At 36.5% G+C, this 16508-nt stretch overlaps 1 protein-coding gene across 4 annotated transcripts in view; it reads right to left on the reverse strand.

Moving 5' to 3' along the window:
- Positions 1-16508, reverse strand: part of Lpar1 (lysophosphatidic acid receptor 1) — a 128700-nt gene that overhangs the window by 81209 nt on the left and 30983 nt on the right. The window lies entirely within an intron of this gene.

Raw genomic sequence — 16508 nt, forward strand, 5'->3', positions numbered from 1 at the left:
TGGGCTTCATAAAAATTGGGGTATGGGGAAAAATTCAGAAGCAAGACCTGTCATGTAAAGGTACAAGATCCCAATGATGAATGCAACTGTACTGTATATCTAAAAGCTTCCAATAAGCTCAATGAGAGAAAAAAAGTATTTGAAAATGGATGAGAAAAAATATATAAGTAAATAAAATGTATACTCTTCAGACACTGTTAAGCAAAAGAAAAGGCAAGGCATAAACTGGAAGAAAATACTTGCAAAACATGTATCTCTTAAAAGACTCATATCAAAAGTATGAAAAAAATTTCAAAATTCTGCAAAAAAAAAGACCCATTCTTAAAATGGTTTCCACATGTCAAAGATAATATGCAGATGGTAGAAAAGCTCAGAAGAGCAAATAGGAAAATGTAAGTTAAAACCACAATAAAATAATAATAAACCTCTATTAAAATGAATAACATTAAAAAGATTAACTATACAGAATATTGGTAAGGATATAAAGATTCTGAAACTCTCACAAACTGATTTAGAAATGTAAGATGTGATTACTTTGAAATAAAGTTCCTTAACTATTAAGCATATTTAACATCCATTTGGCTACTTCACTCCTAGGTATCTACCAAAAAGTAAAGAGAAGTATATGTCTATACAAAGGTTTGAGTACAAATATTTATAATAGCTTTGTCTGTAACAGCCCAAAACTGGAAACAGCTCAAATGTCAACTTATAAATTAATGGATAAAAAATTATTCTATAATTATACAATGAAACTACAGAACTCACAGTAGAAATAACTGAATTATTAATATGTTCAATAGCATATATCAATCTAAAAAGCAATAAAGCCAAGTGAAAAGAAGCTAGACAAAACCCAGGCCTTTCTACATTGATTCCATTAAAACTATAGAACATCCAAACTAATCTCTGGTGACCAAAAAAATAGATGAGTGATTACCCGGAAATACAAAGGAAGGGCTGATACAAGGGAAAGATTTCAAACTGGAGAAAATTCAGAAGGTGATGGATATGTTCACCCTCTTGATTGTGATATCACAGGTACGTCCATATCAAAACATATTAAACTGTACACATTAAATATGTTTATATTTATCCTCAATAAAATTTTACTAAAAGAAAACATGTCTGCAGGGATTTAGCTCAGTGGTTCTGCTGCCTGCTTTGCAAGCATAAGATCCCAAGTTCAATCCCAGATACCAAAAACAAAAAGTCTTACAATTTTAAAATGCTATTTTATAGATTGTTCAAGACAAAATTTGTATAACATCCTCCTTAAATGGAAAATCTGTCTTGCAAGAAAATCTGACCACTAATAATGAATGAATAATTTTTTTAAGCATATGGTTGTAACAAAGCAAGGGAAGCCCAAGGCAGGGTGTCTGAAACTGAGATAAGGAGAAGGATGTCCTCATGAGAGGGAGCACATGTCAGCTAGGAGAAATCTAGGAGCAAAGGATAAACAGGTGTAGTCTAATGTATTCCAGTAGAAATAGCAACAATGACAGTTGTAAATGTGTTGCACTGTCAGAAGCTTATGAGCAGCCATGTCTCAAAATTAATGAGCACACTTAGCACTTAGATCTTGGTCTAAATACCATTCTGCACTGAAAAGAACTAGGCTCTCTGAAGAAATGTCAAGTTCTCAGGCCAAGTGTTTTCATTACTTTTTGTCACTGAGACACAATATCAGACATGCACAAATTTAAGAACAAAAGGTTTCTTTGGCTCACAGTTTGTAGAGGTTTTATTCCATAGTTAGCTCACTCCAAGACAAGGCAGCATGGCAGAGGGGCGTGGCCGAGGAGAAACAGCTCATGGTATGGCATTGAGAAGCAGAAAAGATCAAGGGGAAGAGTGGGAAAGAGATCCTTCCAGGATCCACATCTACTCCAACCAGGCTTTACCTTCCAACACCACATTTAGCTATAACAGTACTCACTATACAACCAGAACATTTGGCTGCTTTGAAATTTCCTCAGCCAGATTAATTAGTACACCACCCTTAGTCGCAATCACCAGAAGTCTCTGGACATGAGCAAAATACTAACAAATTTTCTGCCAGAGCAGAACATTCTGCTCTTCTGAGCTCTGACCAGTATCTCCCATCAAGCTCAACTCTTCATTTTAGAACAAAAGATGTCACAGGCTAGGTCTGAGGGTCCTGCAGGCTGTAATAAATAACTTAGTCCACCCCTTTAACATAAGTATACAGGTTCTCTGATTTCCATCATGGAAAAAGAATTTCAGGATGTGTCAGTAAAAGAGGCATGAGAAGGATTTATTAGAAGTAGATATAAGATGCACTCAAGAGTGGAGTGCAAGAGCTCAAAGAAATGAAGCACAATACAATTGGGAACTGGGGATCTTTTATGTGTTTTGGGAGGTGAAACTCTGTTGTGTTCAATAATCTATAGTCTTAATCTTATAGTCTTAGTCTTAGTGGGTGGGAGAAGATAGCCCACCCCTTGTGAGATAATGATTTATTCCTATGGGAAATGCCAAAGTAATGGTCTTTTCATGGGTTAAAAAGGACCATTTGCAAGTAAATGTGAATAGCAGCCTATTTGCTACTGAAAGGGAGTTTCCCATGCTTGTTTTTGGAGAAGGAAAAAAAGTAAATAAACCAGGCTTGTGTTCTGAAGCTACAGTTTTGCTTTAAAGTACAATTTTTGAAATCTCAATTTCCTTGTCTCCTTTCTACTTAGCTTTATTTTTTCTATCCCACATGAAACCAGTATCTCCAAACCTTTCCAAATTGTTCTTATAAGCCAGTTCCAAAGGCTTCAGAACCACATGGTCAGGTAGCATCAAAGCAATGACCCCACTTCTGGTACCAAAATTTATTTCAGTTACTTTTTCAGTGCTGAGATATTACCACCACAAATCTGAGGAAGAAAGTTTTATTTTGGCTCACAGTTTGTAGAAGTTTCAATCCATGGTCAGCTGGCTCCAAGGCAGGGTGGTATGACACAAGGGCATGACAGAAGAGAAAAACCCCATGTTGTGGCAGTCAGGAGCAGAAAGAAAGATGAAAGGGAGGAACAGAGAAGAGATAGACCCTTCCAGGCCATGTTCCTGGCGACTCACCACCTCTAACTAGGTTTCACCTCCAAACACCACATTTACCTATAAACTCATCAGTGGGATAATCCACTGATGAGTATCACACCCCTATGATTCAAGCACTTCCCAAAAGTCCCACCTATGAGCATATGGGGCTTTGGGAATACATCTATATATAAACCATAACACCAGGAAAGCATGTGATGCCTTAGAAAATCATATGCAGAATGCAGAGAGCTTAGGCAGCACACAAAACAATTATGGAAAGATGTTAAAATAACAAGAAAGCTCATTCAAAAGGTACCAATTAGATGAATTATTTAACTCTTTCAAAGACATAGGAATTAATGAGTTCATTTTAGTATAAATTAAAAGTTTTATTTTTAAAAATGGATGGACTCAAACACTTCTCCACAAAATATCTATTAATTACACAGGCTAAAAGAGTAATTTTTAGTAGTGAAGTCTAGAAGACATCACCTTAATCAAATAATCAAAATAAACATCCCCAGTAACAGAATTCTTATCATGTGTCATAGGATGCAATGAGACAATCACTTCTATGATACTCCTGTCAAAGGCGCAAAATCAAAACTTAATCCAGAGAAAACATGTGACAAACGCAAATTCAAAAATACTCTATAAAATAACTGGTACATAATTTTAAAAAGTTATAAGAGCAAAACAACAACAAAAACCTGAGAAACTATTCCATATTAAAGGAGACTGAGAAGAAACAGAATAACTGAACATAATGCAAGAACTGAGTTTCTTGCTATCAAGGATACTATGACAACCTGAGAAAACAAGTAATATGGCAGTAAGATAATGTTCACTAATGTTCACTTACTGATTTGATAGTTGGTCTGTGTCTATGTAGAATAATATCCTTCTTTGTAAGAAATATAAAATTTGTGAGGTCTACTATCCAGAAAGAACTCAAAATATCAGACCCACCCCAAAAATATAAAGACACAATTCAAAAATGGGCATCTGAAATGAACAGACATTTGTCAGGCAAACAAGTAAAAGCAGCAAATAAATATATGAAAAAATGTTCAACATCACTGGTCATTCAAGAGATGTAGATAAAAATAACACTGAGATTTCATCTCACCCCAGTAAGAATGGCTGCTATCAAGAAATCAACCAATAACAAATGCTAGCAGGGTTGTGGAGAGAAAGGAACCCTTCTGCTTCCTTTTTTGTTTTTTGTTTGTTTGTTTGTTTGTTTTGTACTGGGACTGAACTCAGATCCTTACACTTGCAAGGGAGGAACCACTGAGCCAAATCCCTGGCCAAATCCTTCTTTACTGTTGGTGGGATACAGACTGGTGCAACCATCATGGAAATCAGTATGGAGATACCTCAGACAGCTAGACATATAAGTGCCACTTGACTCAACTATTCCCCTGCTGGGTACCTTCCCAAAAGAATTAAAAGAATCATACCACACTGATACATGCTCACCCATGTTTATAGTGGCACAGTTTGTAATAGCTAAAACTTGGAAACAGGCCAATTGCCCATCAACTGGTGATTGGATAAAGATTTTTAATATAAAATGGAGTATTACTCAGCCATAAAGAATGAGAAACTAGAGATATTTATAGCTATGTGGACTCACATTGAGACCATACTTTTAAGTGAAATTATTAAGTCACACATGTGTAAATGCTGAATAGTTTCTCTGGTGTGAAAAACTAAAAGTGTAAATGAGGATCAAAATGTATAATTGATATTGTGTAATAGGAAGAAAGGTCTAAAAGAGTAGAGGAATTGGGAGGGTTAGGAGAGAGGTAAAAAGGGAAAAGAAAAAATATGCGAAAAGGAAAAACATGGAAATAATGTCTTTGTAAACTGGGAAGGGTGGAGGGGCTGAGGAGAGGGCTGGGGAATGGGAAAAAATAAGAACCAAAATAAGTAATGTAAAGGTTCAAGATCCCAATGATGATGTACTGTATACTTAAAATGTTCCAATAAACTTAATAAAGATAAAAAAATATGTGAGGATATTGTAGGGTATAAATGTGGATAATTCACTCTAAATTCACTTGGTGAAATGAAAGGTCCTTCACACTTTTGTACTGTCCTTGCAACTTTTCTGTAAATTTGTAATATGTAAGAGAAAAGAAAAAGCAGGAATGGGAGGAGAAACATCTAAAATAAAATCTTTTTAAATGGAAGAAAGTGTTCATATGTCACTACTAACTTCAAGAATAAACATGCCCAAGAATATATTTAATTTAAATCTTTCAAAATCTGGGCATAAGTTCTTTTTACAAATCACACTAGTATCACAGACATACAATGCACCTGGTCTTAGAGAAGACAGGAAAAGATGTCTCAGATAAATCACAAAGTTTGAGAGGCAATTTGTCAAAAGTCTAATAGGTCTTTTGAAAAGGAGAAGTCTGGACCACAGTAAAAAGTGCAGGCAGCAACATGCCACCAAGTTTTGATGTATTTTCAAAAGCTTCAGAAATACTACCTCATTAGATATACTTACATTCAATGTAAAAAACAAAGGACAGATGCTCCAGCCACAACACCCTAAATACTACTTTTGTTTCCAGAAGATAGGAGAAATATGACAAGGTGCTATGTTCTTTAAAGATGGTACATTATGAATTTTCTTCTACCTACTAGTGATAACAATCTCTTCCAGGTGTTGTTTGGCCCACAGTGTGCTACTCAAAAATACTAACTTGCAGTTTATTTTCAAAATTCAGGAGCCAAATAAGAAACTGAATTCCCCTCACTAACCTCTAATTAAACTAGAAATAAAAGCTTTTAAAAAAATCTAAATGCAACCTTAAGTCTAGACTTATAAAACCGACCCAAAGTGTTAAGGGGGAAAAATGTACCTGTTAAATACAATGCTAATATCTACTTCAACATGAGAAAAATAATGAGACATCCGATTTCATTTCCTTTTCCTCCTCCCACTATGCACCCATCTTCAGTAAAATCCCTTTTGGCAATACTGCTGTGACACGGTAGTATCGAAGGGAACTTAAAGAAAACTGGTATTGTGCTAGAAGATGAATTATTCCCAGCTTGGCTATGTAGTATCCTGAGAATTCACATATATAATTCTATCAATTTGAAGAGTCAATAAGGCTGGGCTCCCTCTTTAATGTAACAATTCTATGGGCTACACTTCAAACACGACCACTCTGTTTCGTTTGAAGAAATAAGAAAAGTGAAGCAAAGAAAATTAAATGACTCTCTTTTCACAGTGATTTAGTAACTATGAAAACAAGGGAAGGGCTTCTCTAAAATGAATGGTCTTCTAACTCCTATTTTCCTATGTGAAAAGGTTCTCAATGTAATAGCGGGCACCTTTTAAAATAATTATTGAGGCTATTTATCAAGAAAGCAGCAAAAAATAGAAATGAAAGGAAGCCCTTTTTGATAAACTGCAAAAAAAAAAAAAAAAAAAAAAAAAAAAAAAACAAAAAAAAAAAAAAAAAAAAAAAAAGTAAAACCACAAAGTAGCCACAAATCTCCTATGCCTGACACACGACCTAAAAACCAACTGGAGACCTAAAAACAGCTGTGAGGCCCCATTTTAAAGACTTCTAAACATCAGCCTGGAAGATGCCATTCTACATGTCCAGAAAAACACATGGGGATATTCCAAATATGCAGAGAATGGAGACTGTCATACAGAAAAGTTCTAACTAGTGTATAAAGGGAGTTGGTGACCACCCTGAAGAGATACAGCATTACAAAGTTAGAAATGGAATTCTGGTCTAAAAAAAAAAAAAAGGTATCTACTTAAAAAAAAGTTTAACTAAACTGATATTATCTTTAAGAATTAGGGGAAGAAGAAACAACCTAATAGGATCAATAGTTTCTATCTGACCAAAAATTTCCCCAAGGCTTTGATAGGAAGCAGTGTGCTTGCTGTAGGGCCAGGGTTAATATGATTGCTCCTTTAAGTCAAGTCATAGAGATAAAATGAGCAGGTAGCAAATCTATAAACCCTTTATATTCCCAGATTTCCCCATTTTGCAGTATCTTAGTTTGGGGCTTTGGCTGCAAAAGACAAAATGCATGTGTTCAATCCATTGCAGAAAAGTGGTTGCAAGGGACTGGGGAACTAAGAAAAGGCTACCTCTTCAAAGAACTACTCGTTTCTCGGGTGGTAGCTGTGGACGTGACCAGAGTGATATGCAAAGACTCTCTGTCTGCTGAGGTCTGAAGATTTTGGGATGGAGCCTGCTCTCAGATTCATGTTACATGAACTCCTCTCAGCTGGAGTTCATAGCATCACACTGATTTCTTTTGGCCCCAAGCCCACACTGCAGCTGTTTGTACTTATTTGAGGTATGGAGTATTTTGAAACAAAATGAACCAGATTTCCCTTGCTGCCTATGTCAGTGCCTGGTATTGGGAAACATTAACTCTTTCATAGTCAGGCTAAGACAGCGAACAACAGGGACACTGGCAGAGACTTGGGATAAGATAGTCTACCATTTACTTAGTTTTGGCGCCTCAATTTCAAAACAAATTTCACTCACGGTACATAAAGTTAGAAAAAAAGGAAGAAAGAAGCATAATGAATTAAAGTGGGCAATGGATATAGGTATATAAAAATTGATCGCAAAAATTTAGTCTGAGTTCCCTGGTAACTACAGCAAGAGAGTTGTATATTAACAAGGGAAGGGGTTCTTCTACTAATAAATCTTGGTAAGAGTTATCATGTACTACAAAATATACAAAGTCATTACTGTGACTATTCTATCTACACTCAGTAAAAGTTGAAGACAAAAAGACAGTATTCTTGGATCGTATACCACCCATTAACTTTAAACACAAAACAGAAACAGATTTATCCATAATTTAACCAGAGGTTTTGATTTAGTAGACTCTGAACACCTGTATTTTTAGTCTCCTTAAATTATTCTGAGGCAAACCTTTGATTATATGTCATTAACTTAATTCAGAACTTTTTAAAGATACCTGTATGGGAACAAATGATTATTATATTCTACATTTATAGCTACTGAGTAATTAAATAGGGTATAAGGTGAGAGAAGAGTAAGCTTTACCAGAAAATATAAAAGCACTGATTCCTTGGGCTATGCCCAAGCCTGACTGAAACAGCCAGTGAAAAGCAAGAATCTGTATTTTAACAATGGTCCAAAGTGGGTCTATGTTGGAAATCAGGTGTGCTAACTACTGTCTTAGACTAGTGATTCTCAAATGCCAGAATTCACTGAAGGGTTTTCAAACACGTGTCTAGGCCCTATCCCATGAGTTTCTGACCCAGTAGGTCTAGGGTGGGCCCAGGAATCTGCATTTACTATCAAGTTCTCAGTGATGCTGGACCTGGGGCCAAAATTTGTGAATAATTACTAATATTTCAAGTAGCTGTTGATAGACTAAGAAAGTAGATAATTCAGGACTGAAGTATTTGGTGTCTGAAGTATTCAGTGTTGTCAGCTTAAAACAGTTTCATGTGCTTCTGATACCCAGCATAAAAGGCAAGGATGACATTTTCTTTAAAAATCCAAAATAAATTATACTTCAATCCAAATTGAAAGCCATTTCACCTGTTCAATTAGGACACCAACAATCTTCTTAGGAGAATTTTTTAATTATTCAGCAAAGACTAACTAAAACTCTACAAACCAGTGAATAACAGACTTGAGAGCACTGTTATCACTTATAAATCTTAGACATTGAAAAATCATGTGAAGCACCTAAGAACATATTATTTTTAACAGTATTTCATCATAATGTGTTTCTGCAAGAATAAGACAGCTGCAAAACGTACTTGCCACATCACTATATGCATTGACCTGTAGAACGAAGCTATTCAATGCTGTCCATCTGAACGATAGAGGATTCTGCCAAATGCAACAGCTTTAGTTTGGACAAAGTCAATAGCAAGCTCTCCTTTAAGAAAAGAATTGGCCAACAAGTCTGAGGCTCTCTAAATTCATTTCCTGTGCATGAGCATAAGATCATATCATAGCTCAACTAGAAAAGCATGCCTAATTTATACAAAGATTTTTAAGGTATTAAAATATTAATTTTAAAAGAAGGCAGAGATTTGTGGACATATTTACAAAGGTAATGTGATCTGTCAAAAGATAATTTCTATGTGCTACAGTATTCTTTGGATAGCTATATCAAAACTTTTAAGAAATATTAAAGTCTAACATCTTTGAGATCAATCCCACCCAGAGATATTTCATTAGGATTAAAAGCTATGATTAAATTAACAAATCCTGCAAATGGACATAAACTGACTTATAAGTAAAGATGACATCCACCCAAATTCTCCATATGTCCCCATGCAGTTTCCAGTTAAAATACAGGTAAAGGCAAGCAAAAAGACAAACATGTGAAGTGGCTTTGAAACCAAAAGTAATACCCAGCCATTTATAAGAACTTTTGGAATAATATCCACAGGGCACATGAATCTGAATTAAATGTAATCAGTGTTCTTTTTCAATAAGCAAAGCGATCACTTTACTTAGCAGAGTCAAAGTTGCCCCATTCTATCTTATTTAATAGAATACAGGCCTGAAGCGTGCAACCAAGAGGGTCACCCTATGCAGCTCCACTTTTTCAAAGAACCGAATGGCTAGCTACTTGTTTCCATCACTCTGAGCTGCTATGACAAATCACCATCAATTATGTGGCCTAGAATGTATTTCTCACAGTTCTGAAGAATGGAAGCCTGGAATCAGGGTCCTGTAAAAGCTGGGTCCTCCTGGATGCCCTCTTTCAGGTAGCACAGCCGTCTTCTCAGCATATCCTCACAAGGAGAGAGTGGACAGCTCTCAGATTCTCTTTTCTAAGGGCACTGACCCCAATTATGAACTCTCCTGATCGACTCAGCTCCACAAATCCCTGTCCCCTAACACCTTTATATCGGAGATTAGGATTGCAACATATGAATGGAAAGCCCACAAACATTAGTCCATAATACTACTATTCCCCCTTTCTCCTGTCACTTTCAGAAGTTCTATAGAACAAAGTTTTCTCATAAGTCTAAAAGCACAATAAATAACCCATTGGTTGGTTCATGGCCTCTTGAATACAGGAGAACAGAAGTATAGTTGCAGAAGATCTGGGTACAAGAAGAATTCTAACATGAACAGCTTCCTTATCACTAGCCTCGTCCCAGAGTACTGGCTTGTAACTCAGCAAACAATGGGCCCCACTTTAGTTAGCGGCTTTATCTGAGGAATGGGGCCAGAGTCTCCTCCTGTTTCAGCAGTCAGGATACAGGGCCTCTGGAGGTTGCCACAGGTATCACCTTTGTTGATGGTGCTGGTTGCTCACTACACAAGGGCACCAGGCTAAGCAGAGAGCCAGAGCTGCAACCCCTGATGGGTGCTGCACCACCTCTTCATTGTGTACCAGAATGTGGAGCAGTGCTTGTCCAAAAGAATAAGGCTTCAGCCAGGCAAGATGGTGCATGCCTATAATCCTAGTTCTCAGAATGCTGAGGTAGTAGGATTGCCATGAGCTCAAGGCCAGCCTGGGCTGCATAAGGAGTTTAAGGTGAGCCTGAACTACATAGTGAGACAAGAAGAGAAGAAGGAGGGGGGGGCAGGGAAGAGCAGGGGATAGGGCGACAGAGGGGATGGGAGGAGAAGAAGAAGGAGAAGGTGGCTTCTGAAAGCAGGTAGGGGCTCCATAGCTAGAAAATGCTGCACAGTTTTAATTCCAAAGTCCAGGCCTCCACTATCTGATAAGATAGTAACTCTCCTAAGTGGACAGTACAAAAATAGAACATTCCCTTGGGCCAGAGATTTAGCTCAGTGGTGCTGCCTCACAAGTGCAAGGTCCTGAGTTTGATCCCCAGTACCAAAAGGGGGGGGGCAGTCTCATCATCGCAAAAATTTCTATTAAACAGCACTAGAAGACTGTACACAGAAAAAATGTGAAGTGGAAGAAGGCTTTTCTACTTTGTATTTCAGTTAAAATGGAGGTACTGTATCCTATAAAACATAGTCCCAGAGTTCTGTCATTTTGGAGTCAGAATTAAATCTAACAAAATGCATCTAAAACAATGTAAACGTTAAGGCAATTACAGTAATTACTGATTAACTCCATTTGTTGTGTTCTTTTGCATTTTTCAACATGTTAAAACCATTCATCGTGTCAACTTGGTACATGTACGTAAAACATTTAATTCCTTTTTCTTTCCCCTCCCTCCCTTCTCCTTCCAGTTCATGGACCCCCTTGCCCTTCAGAGAAAGATCAACCTCCCTACTTTCTATCACCTGTCTTATTTATACTTTGGGTTTCTGATATAAGAGAAACCATGTAAAAAAAAAAAAAAGAAAAGAAAAAAAAAGGTCTGGGAATTTAGCTTAGTGGTTCTGCTTCTTACCTCGCAAGCACAAGGACCTGAGTTCTATTCCCAGTACAAAAAAAAAAGGAGAGAGAGAAACCATGTGATATTTAAGCTTGTGTGTCTTTTATTTCAGTTAACATTATGGTCTCAAGGTGTATCTATTTTCCTATAAATGGCTCAAGTTTGTCTTTTTTTAATGATACAGTAGCACTTTCTTGTGTGTAAAGAACTCATTTTTTATTCACCCATTCATTTGGTTATGGACCTATAGGCTACTTACCAGATTTAACTATTATGAACATGGGTATGTATGTGTCCTGCAATATGATATTTTTAACTCTTTCAGGAAGATGCCTAGGAGCATAGTTGGGTCAGATGGACTTTCTAGTTTCAGTTTTTGTAGGATTCCATACTAATTTCCAAAGTGGTTGTACTAATTTACATTCCTACTAACAGTGCAGAAGGCTTCCTTTTCCCCCATAGCCTATATACCATTTGTTACTATTTTATTTCTTTATAAATGTAAAAGTGGGGAGAGGAAAAAGATGGAGGAAAGGAGGAGGGAAGGAAAGGGGATAAAATAAAGGAATTTGAATGCATTATGTGCATGTATCAACTCCCAAAAAGGAATATTATAATTTACTACAAATATGTACAAATAAAAAATTCTTTAAAATATATTAAGACCAAACACATGGAAATTCTGAGTTGTTTTAAATAACACTCATTAAAAAAGAATGGGTTTCACACAGAAGTATTTTTATTCATATCAATAATAACAAGAATCCCACTATTAGTCCTGCTATTCAACACAGTTCTGGACAGACTAGTTCGTTTATTCATTAAGATATGACAACAACAAGTAACATGAAAATAATGTAAAGGAAGTTAAACTGTCCTTTTCTGTGATAAAAATAATTATCTTTATTCAAAATCTGAAAAGGTCTACAGACAAGCCTGATCCTAAATTTCAAAGGGAAATGCTAAGAACCAAATTAGCCAAGACAAATGAAGAGAACAGAAGGGGAGAACATGAGCTTCCAGAGAGCAAGGCTTGTATGAAAAGCCTCATAATCAAGATGATGTGGCATTTGTTTAGGACTAGATATACAGAGGCGCACAGTGTCTCAACAAAGAACCACACAGATGTGACAGAAGTGACATTATGTTGGACACATAACAGTAGTATACTAATCTGATTTTCAAGCAAAAAATAAAAATGTATATAATCTGACCCCAACATTACATCATACACAGAAACAATATCCAACTGGTTTATAAACCTGACTGTGATTGGCTGGCCTAGGAAAACACCAAGGTCATGCCTATCTCTTCCTTCCTTTCTAGATTCATTTCTGACCCTTTCCACTGTCATTCTGTGTTTAAAATCCCACGTGGCAAAGCCTGCATATTATTTCCTGAAATGATACAGAAACAAGAAGTAAAACGTTGATCATACTCGAAGATTTCTTTGACAACCTAAAACTAACCACTGACTTCCTTCCACTCCAAAGAGAAGCGTGGAAAGTTCCTGATTTAGCCAACAGATTAAAACCCTATTCAGGGGGCCAGGGACTTAGCTCAGTGGCAAAGCGCCTACTTTGCAGGTACAAGGTCCTGAGTTGGATCCCTGGTACAAAATAATAATATAATAATAATAATAATAATAATAATAATAATAATAATAATAAACCTATCAGAATTCCATTTTTAAAATGAGATATACAACTATTCAAAGAATACATGAACAAATGACAAAAATATTTGGGATAGAAACATATATAAAAACTCACGAATACAGTCATCAACTTTCAATATATGCTAAGCTAATTTGGAAATTACATACAATATGTGAGACTGTTAGTATTTCTTAGAAGTTGTGTCTTAACTTTGTTCTAGGTTTGTAGCTCACTTTATAATAATACTGATATTTCAGATGATTAACAACAATGAAAACAACTATGGCAGGAAGATTCAGTTCCAGAGGCAATTTAAATATGATCACTGATAAAATCCAATCACAATAAAAGTTTAATTTTTATTTAAAATTAATCATTATAATTATCCATTATACTTTCTTTACTAAACCAACTCCCTTGAGAAAACAATGTTCAAACTCACTTCTAAACCCCTAATCTGCATACTAAATAATACATCACAGTAATATGTATATATGCATTTTAGCAATTTAGGGCAAAATAACCACTTAATTTTATCAGACAATACTCATGGAGTGCCAAAGTTCATAACAACAACAACAAAAGAATATGAGAACAAATTTCTGAAAAAAAATATCTTTAACTGGGAAAATGCCACACCTGCCTAGTAAGCACAAGGTTCTGAGTTCAATCCTCAGTACAAAAATAAAAAATTGTCATGCAATGTATACTAACAATGGGATGAACATGCTGCAAGGTCCATCACTTTTGGAGAGTTAGGTAGGTGGGTATTACTTTAATCCTAATCAAAGTTAGACTAAAGCCAGGAACTAAAAACCATGAATAATGCTGGGATTTTTTTCCTGGTTAAGCTAATAGAATAAAGCAGTTATAACTGCCCATAAAATCATGTCAGGCTCCAAAAAGAGGAGTCCACCCAAAGTCTGAAGCACTACAGATGCATGACTTCTTTCTAAAACAAAGAGCTGCTTCCAGGAAGCCTAATGTGCATACTTAGATGAGGAACTACAGCAATTCTGGAAGGTCTTTAGGAGTCCATTTAGAATAGGAATCTCTTGGTACCTTGGGGACAATAGCAAAGTATTCAAACTACAGAGATTCAGTCTCAAGCAGAGAAGGAAGGATTACTGCTGTCGCCATCCTTGGAACTTGGTGAGCAAGCCAAAACACTCCAAGGTAAGAGAGAGTCCTGTCCCTAGGTCACATTCACATCATAAGTAAACGAAGGCATGAGCGAAACCATCAGAGAAGCACTGAATCATCCTGGAACCTATCCTTTGGGTATTCTTCAGATAAATCCCCTCATAGAAGAAACCACAAACCCAAAGAGAAGACCATCATTGGTTCTAAAACACTTTTCCTGCCTGACAGGAAAGTATCCTCTTTGGAGGAAGTGGGATGGGTAAGGGTGAACTATTTGGGATTCAGAGACTAAACAGGGAGGCAGTGATCACAAATGAGCACATTCACCTAAGTGGCAATACAGTGTAGTGGAGTTAGAAGATTCCTCTTTCTTAGGAGCACCATGCCACAGAGCTGGATTATGAAAACCAAGCTAGTCCTTGTGGAAGTGAAGGTGAGATTCTGAATCCCAAACCTTAGGAATTCTCCCCAAAACTTTTGACTGTATCTCATGTTTATGTGGCTCACACAGACAAGAATGTAATGGAAAGAAGAACTCGGCTAAACTTTAATAACTCAAAGTAAATTTACTTGTATCACTTTTGACCACTGTTTCAACAGACATGTAATTTTCACATACTGTTAGTAGTATCAGAGATACATTTACTATTTTAGTTAAGCTTATACCAATAATGCAGAATGAGGGAAATCATCTGACTAATTGTTCTCTGAGAGCATAATCACCACTACCATGCCATAGGAAGCTGTCATAATTCTTTGTGCTGAGAAACATCTGTAAAATGCTTGTCTCAAAAACCTGGATCTTCTCATAATAGTCACAGTCACTAATTGGCCAACAATGACTTTGCAAGACATTTCTCCTGTCCATCCTAGTCTTCAGTTGGCCATTATCCAGTTTTAAACTACTCTCCATTTCATTATTCTCTCTTCCATGACTTCACCTGTATTTCCCCCTCATTCTCCTCCTTCAGAATATAAACATGCTGAAATTCCTGTTAAGAAAAGAAAACTATTTGATTGACCTCAATTTCTTTTTCTTCCTCCTGTCCATGCCCACTCCCCTTATCCTCTGTCTAAAACTTAAGGATACTGAAGAAATTGTGCTTATTGTTTTTGCAGCCTTACAAATATACCCACTTCTCAAGCTTTAAGAAAACTTTCCTGTATCACAAGGACATTTCTCTGTCCTTATTTTACACTTGCCCTACTCATGACACCATGCTTTTGATTTTTATCCAACTTCCTGATAGCTCCTTCTTAAGCGTCTTTGCAGGATCTTCTTTCTCCAATGATTGGGGAAGTTTAGTCCACCCCTGAGTTCTTTGCTTCATCTTTTCTGTTCTGCTTCTGATCACTAGGCCAGTCTTAACCTCATCACCAAATTCACAGGCACTTGCAGGTTGATGATTCTTAAATACGCATCTCCATTTCAAAACATATTCCAGCTGAACTGTATTGCATTTAAGGACCTCAAATTTAAAGATATCTCAAATCCAACTGGTTACTTTTCTACACTGAATATATAATTAAATCCTGCTGACTGCCCTTTTCCATAGAGTCCAATCTATGATCTCTTCTCCAATCCCTCTTGTCATTTACTTAGTTCAGGTCACCCCCCTTCAACAATTGCAAAGATCCCTATCTAATCTCATTTCACTTTTCTGTTCCTCTTCTGCTTAACCTTTCATCACCATCTAACAAAAGAGTGGAAACCGTTAATCTTTAAGACCTCCCCTGATCTGCCCTCTGCCTACTAGCAAATTCTACCATTATTTACCAACAAAACTACTTGGAGTTCTTTAAAAGCATTATGCCATTTCATGTCTCATATTCTATTTTCAAGGATTAAAATGCAATCTTAAAATGAATCTTTTCCCAGACACAAAATGAACTCCTGCAAGACACAGCTGAAGTCTTGGAAATCTCCTTCTTCATCAATGCCACAGTCACGATCAGCAGGCATTGGTTGTGTATTCCTATATTCCATCACCTCTGCACTTTGCACATAAGTGATAACATTCATCACACTAAACTATTCATTTATGAAGCAACTACTGGACTTTGAGCTTCTTAAGGATAAATTCAGCACCATAATTATTTTCTTTAATCTCACTGCTCAGTGAACCTGGCATATCCGTAGTCCTCACTCAAGGTTTGTTGAATAACAAAAATAGGAATGAAGACACAGGTCTTATGAGAATGAGAAATGAACTAAACAACTGGCTTACCCCAAAGCATGGGTATTTGAACACAACTTAACCGTCTCCTGACCAGTGCATGTCCATTCATTC

The sequence above is a fragment of the Fukomys damarensis genome, unplaced genomic scaffold (genome assembly GCF_012274545.1).
Source record: "Fukomys damarensis isolate Sample0158 unplaced genomic scaffold, DMR_v1.0_HiC HiC_scaffold_36, whole genome shotgun sequence".
NCBI classification, from domain to species: domain Eukaryota; kingdom Metazoa; phylum Chordata; class Mammalia; order Rodentia; family Bathyergidae; genus Fukomys; species Fukomys damarensis.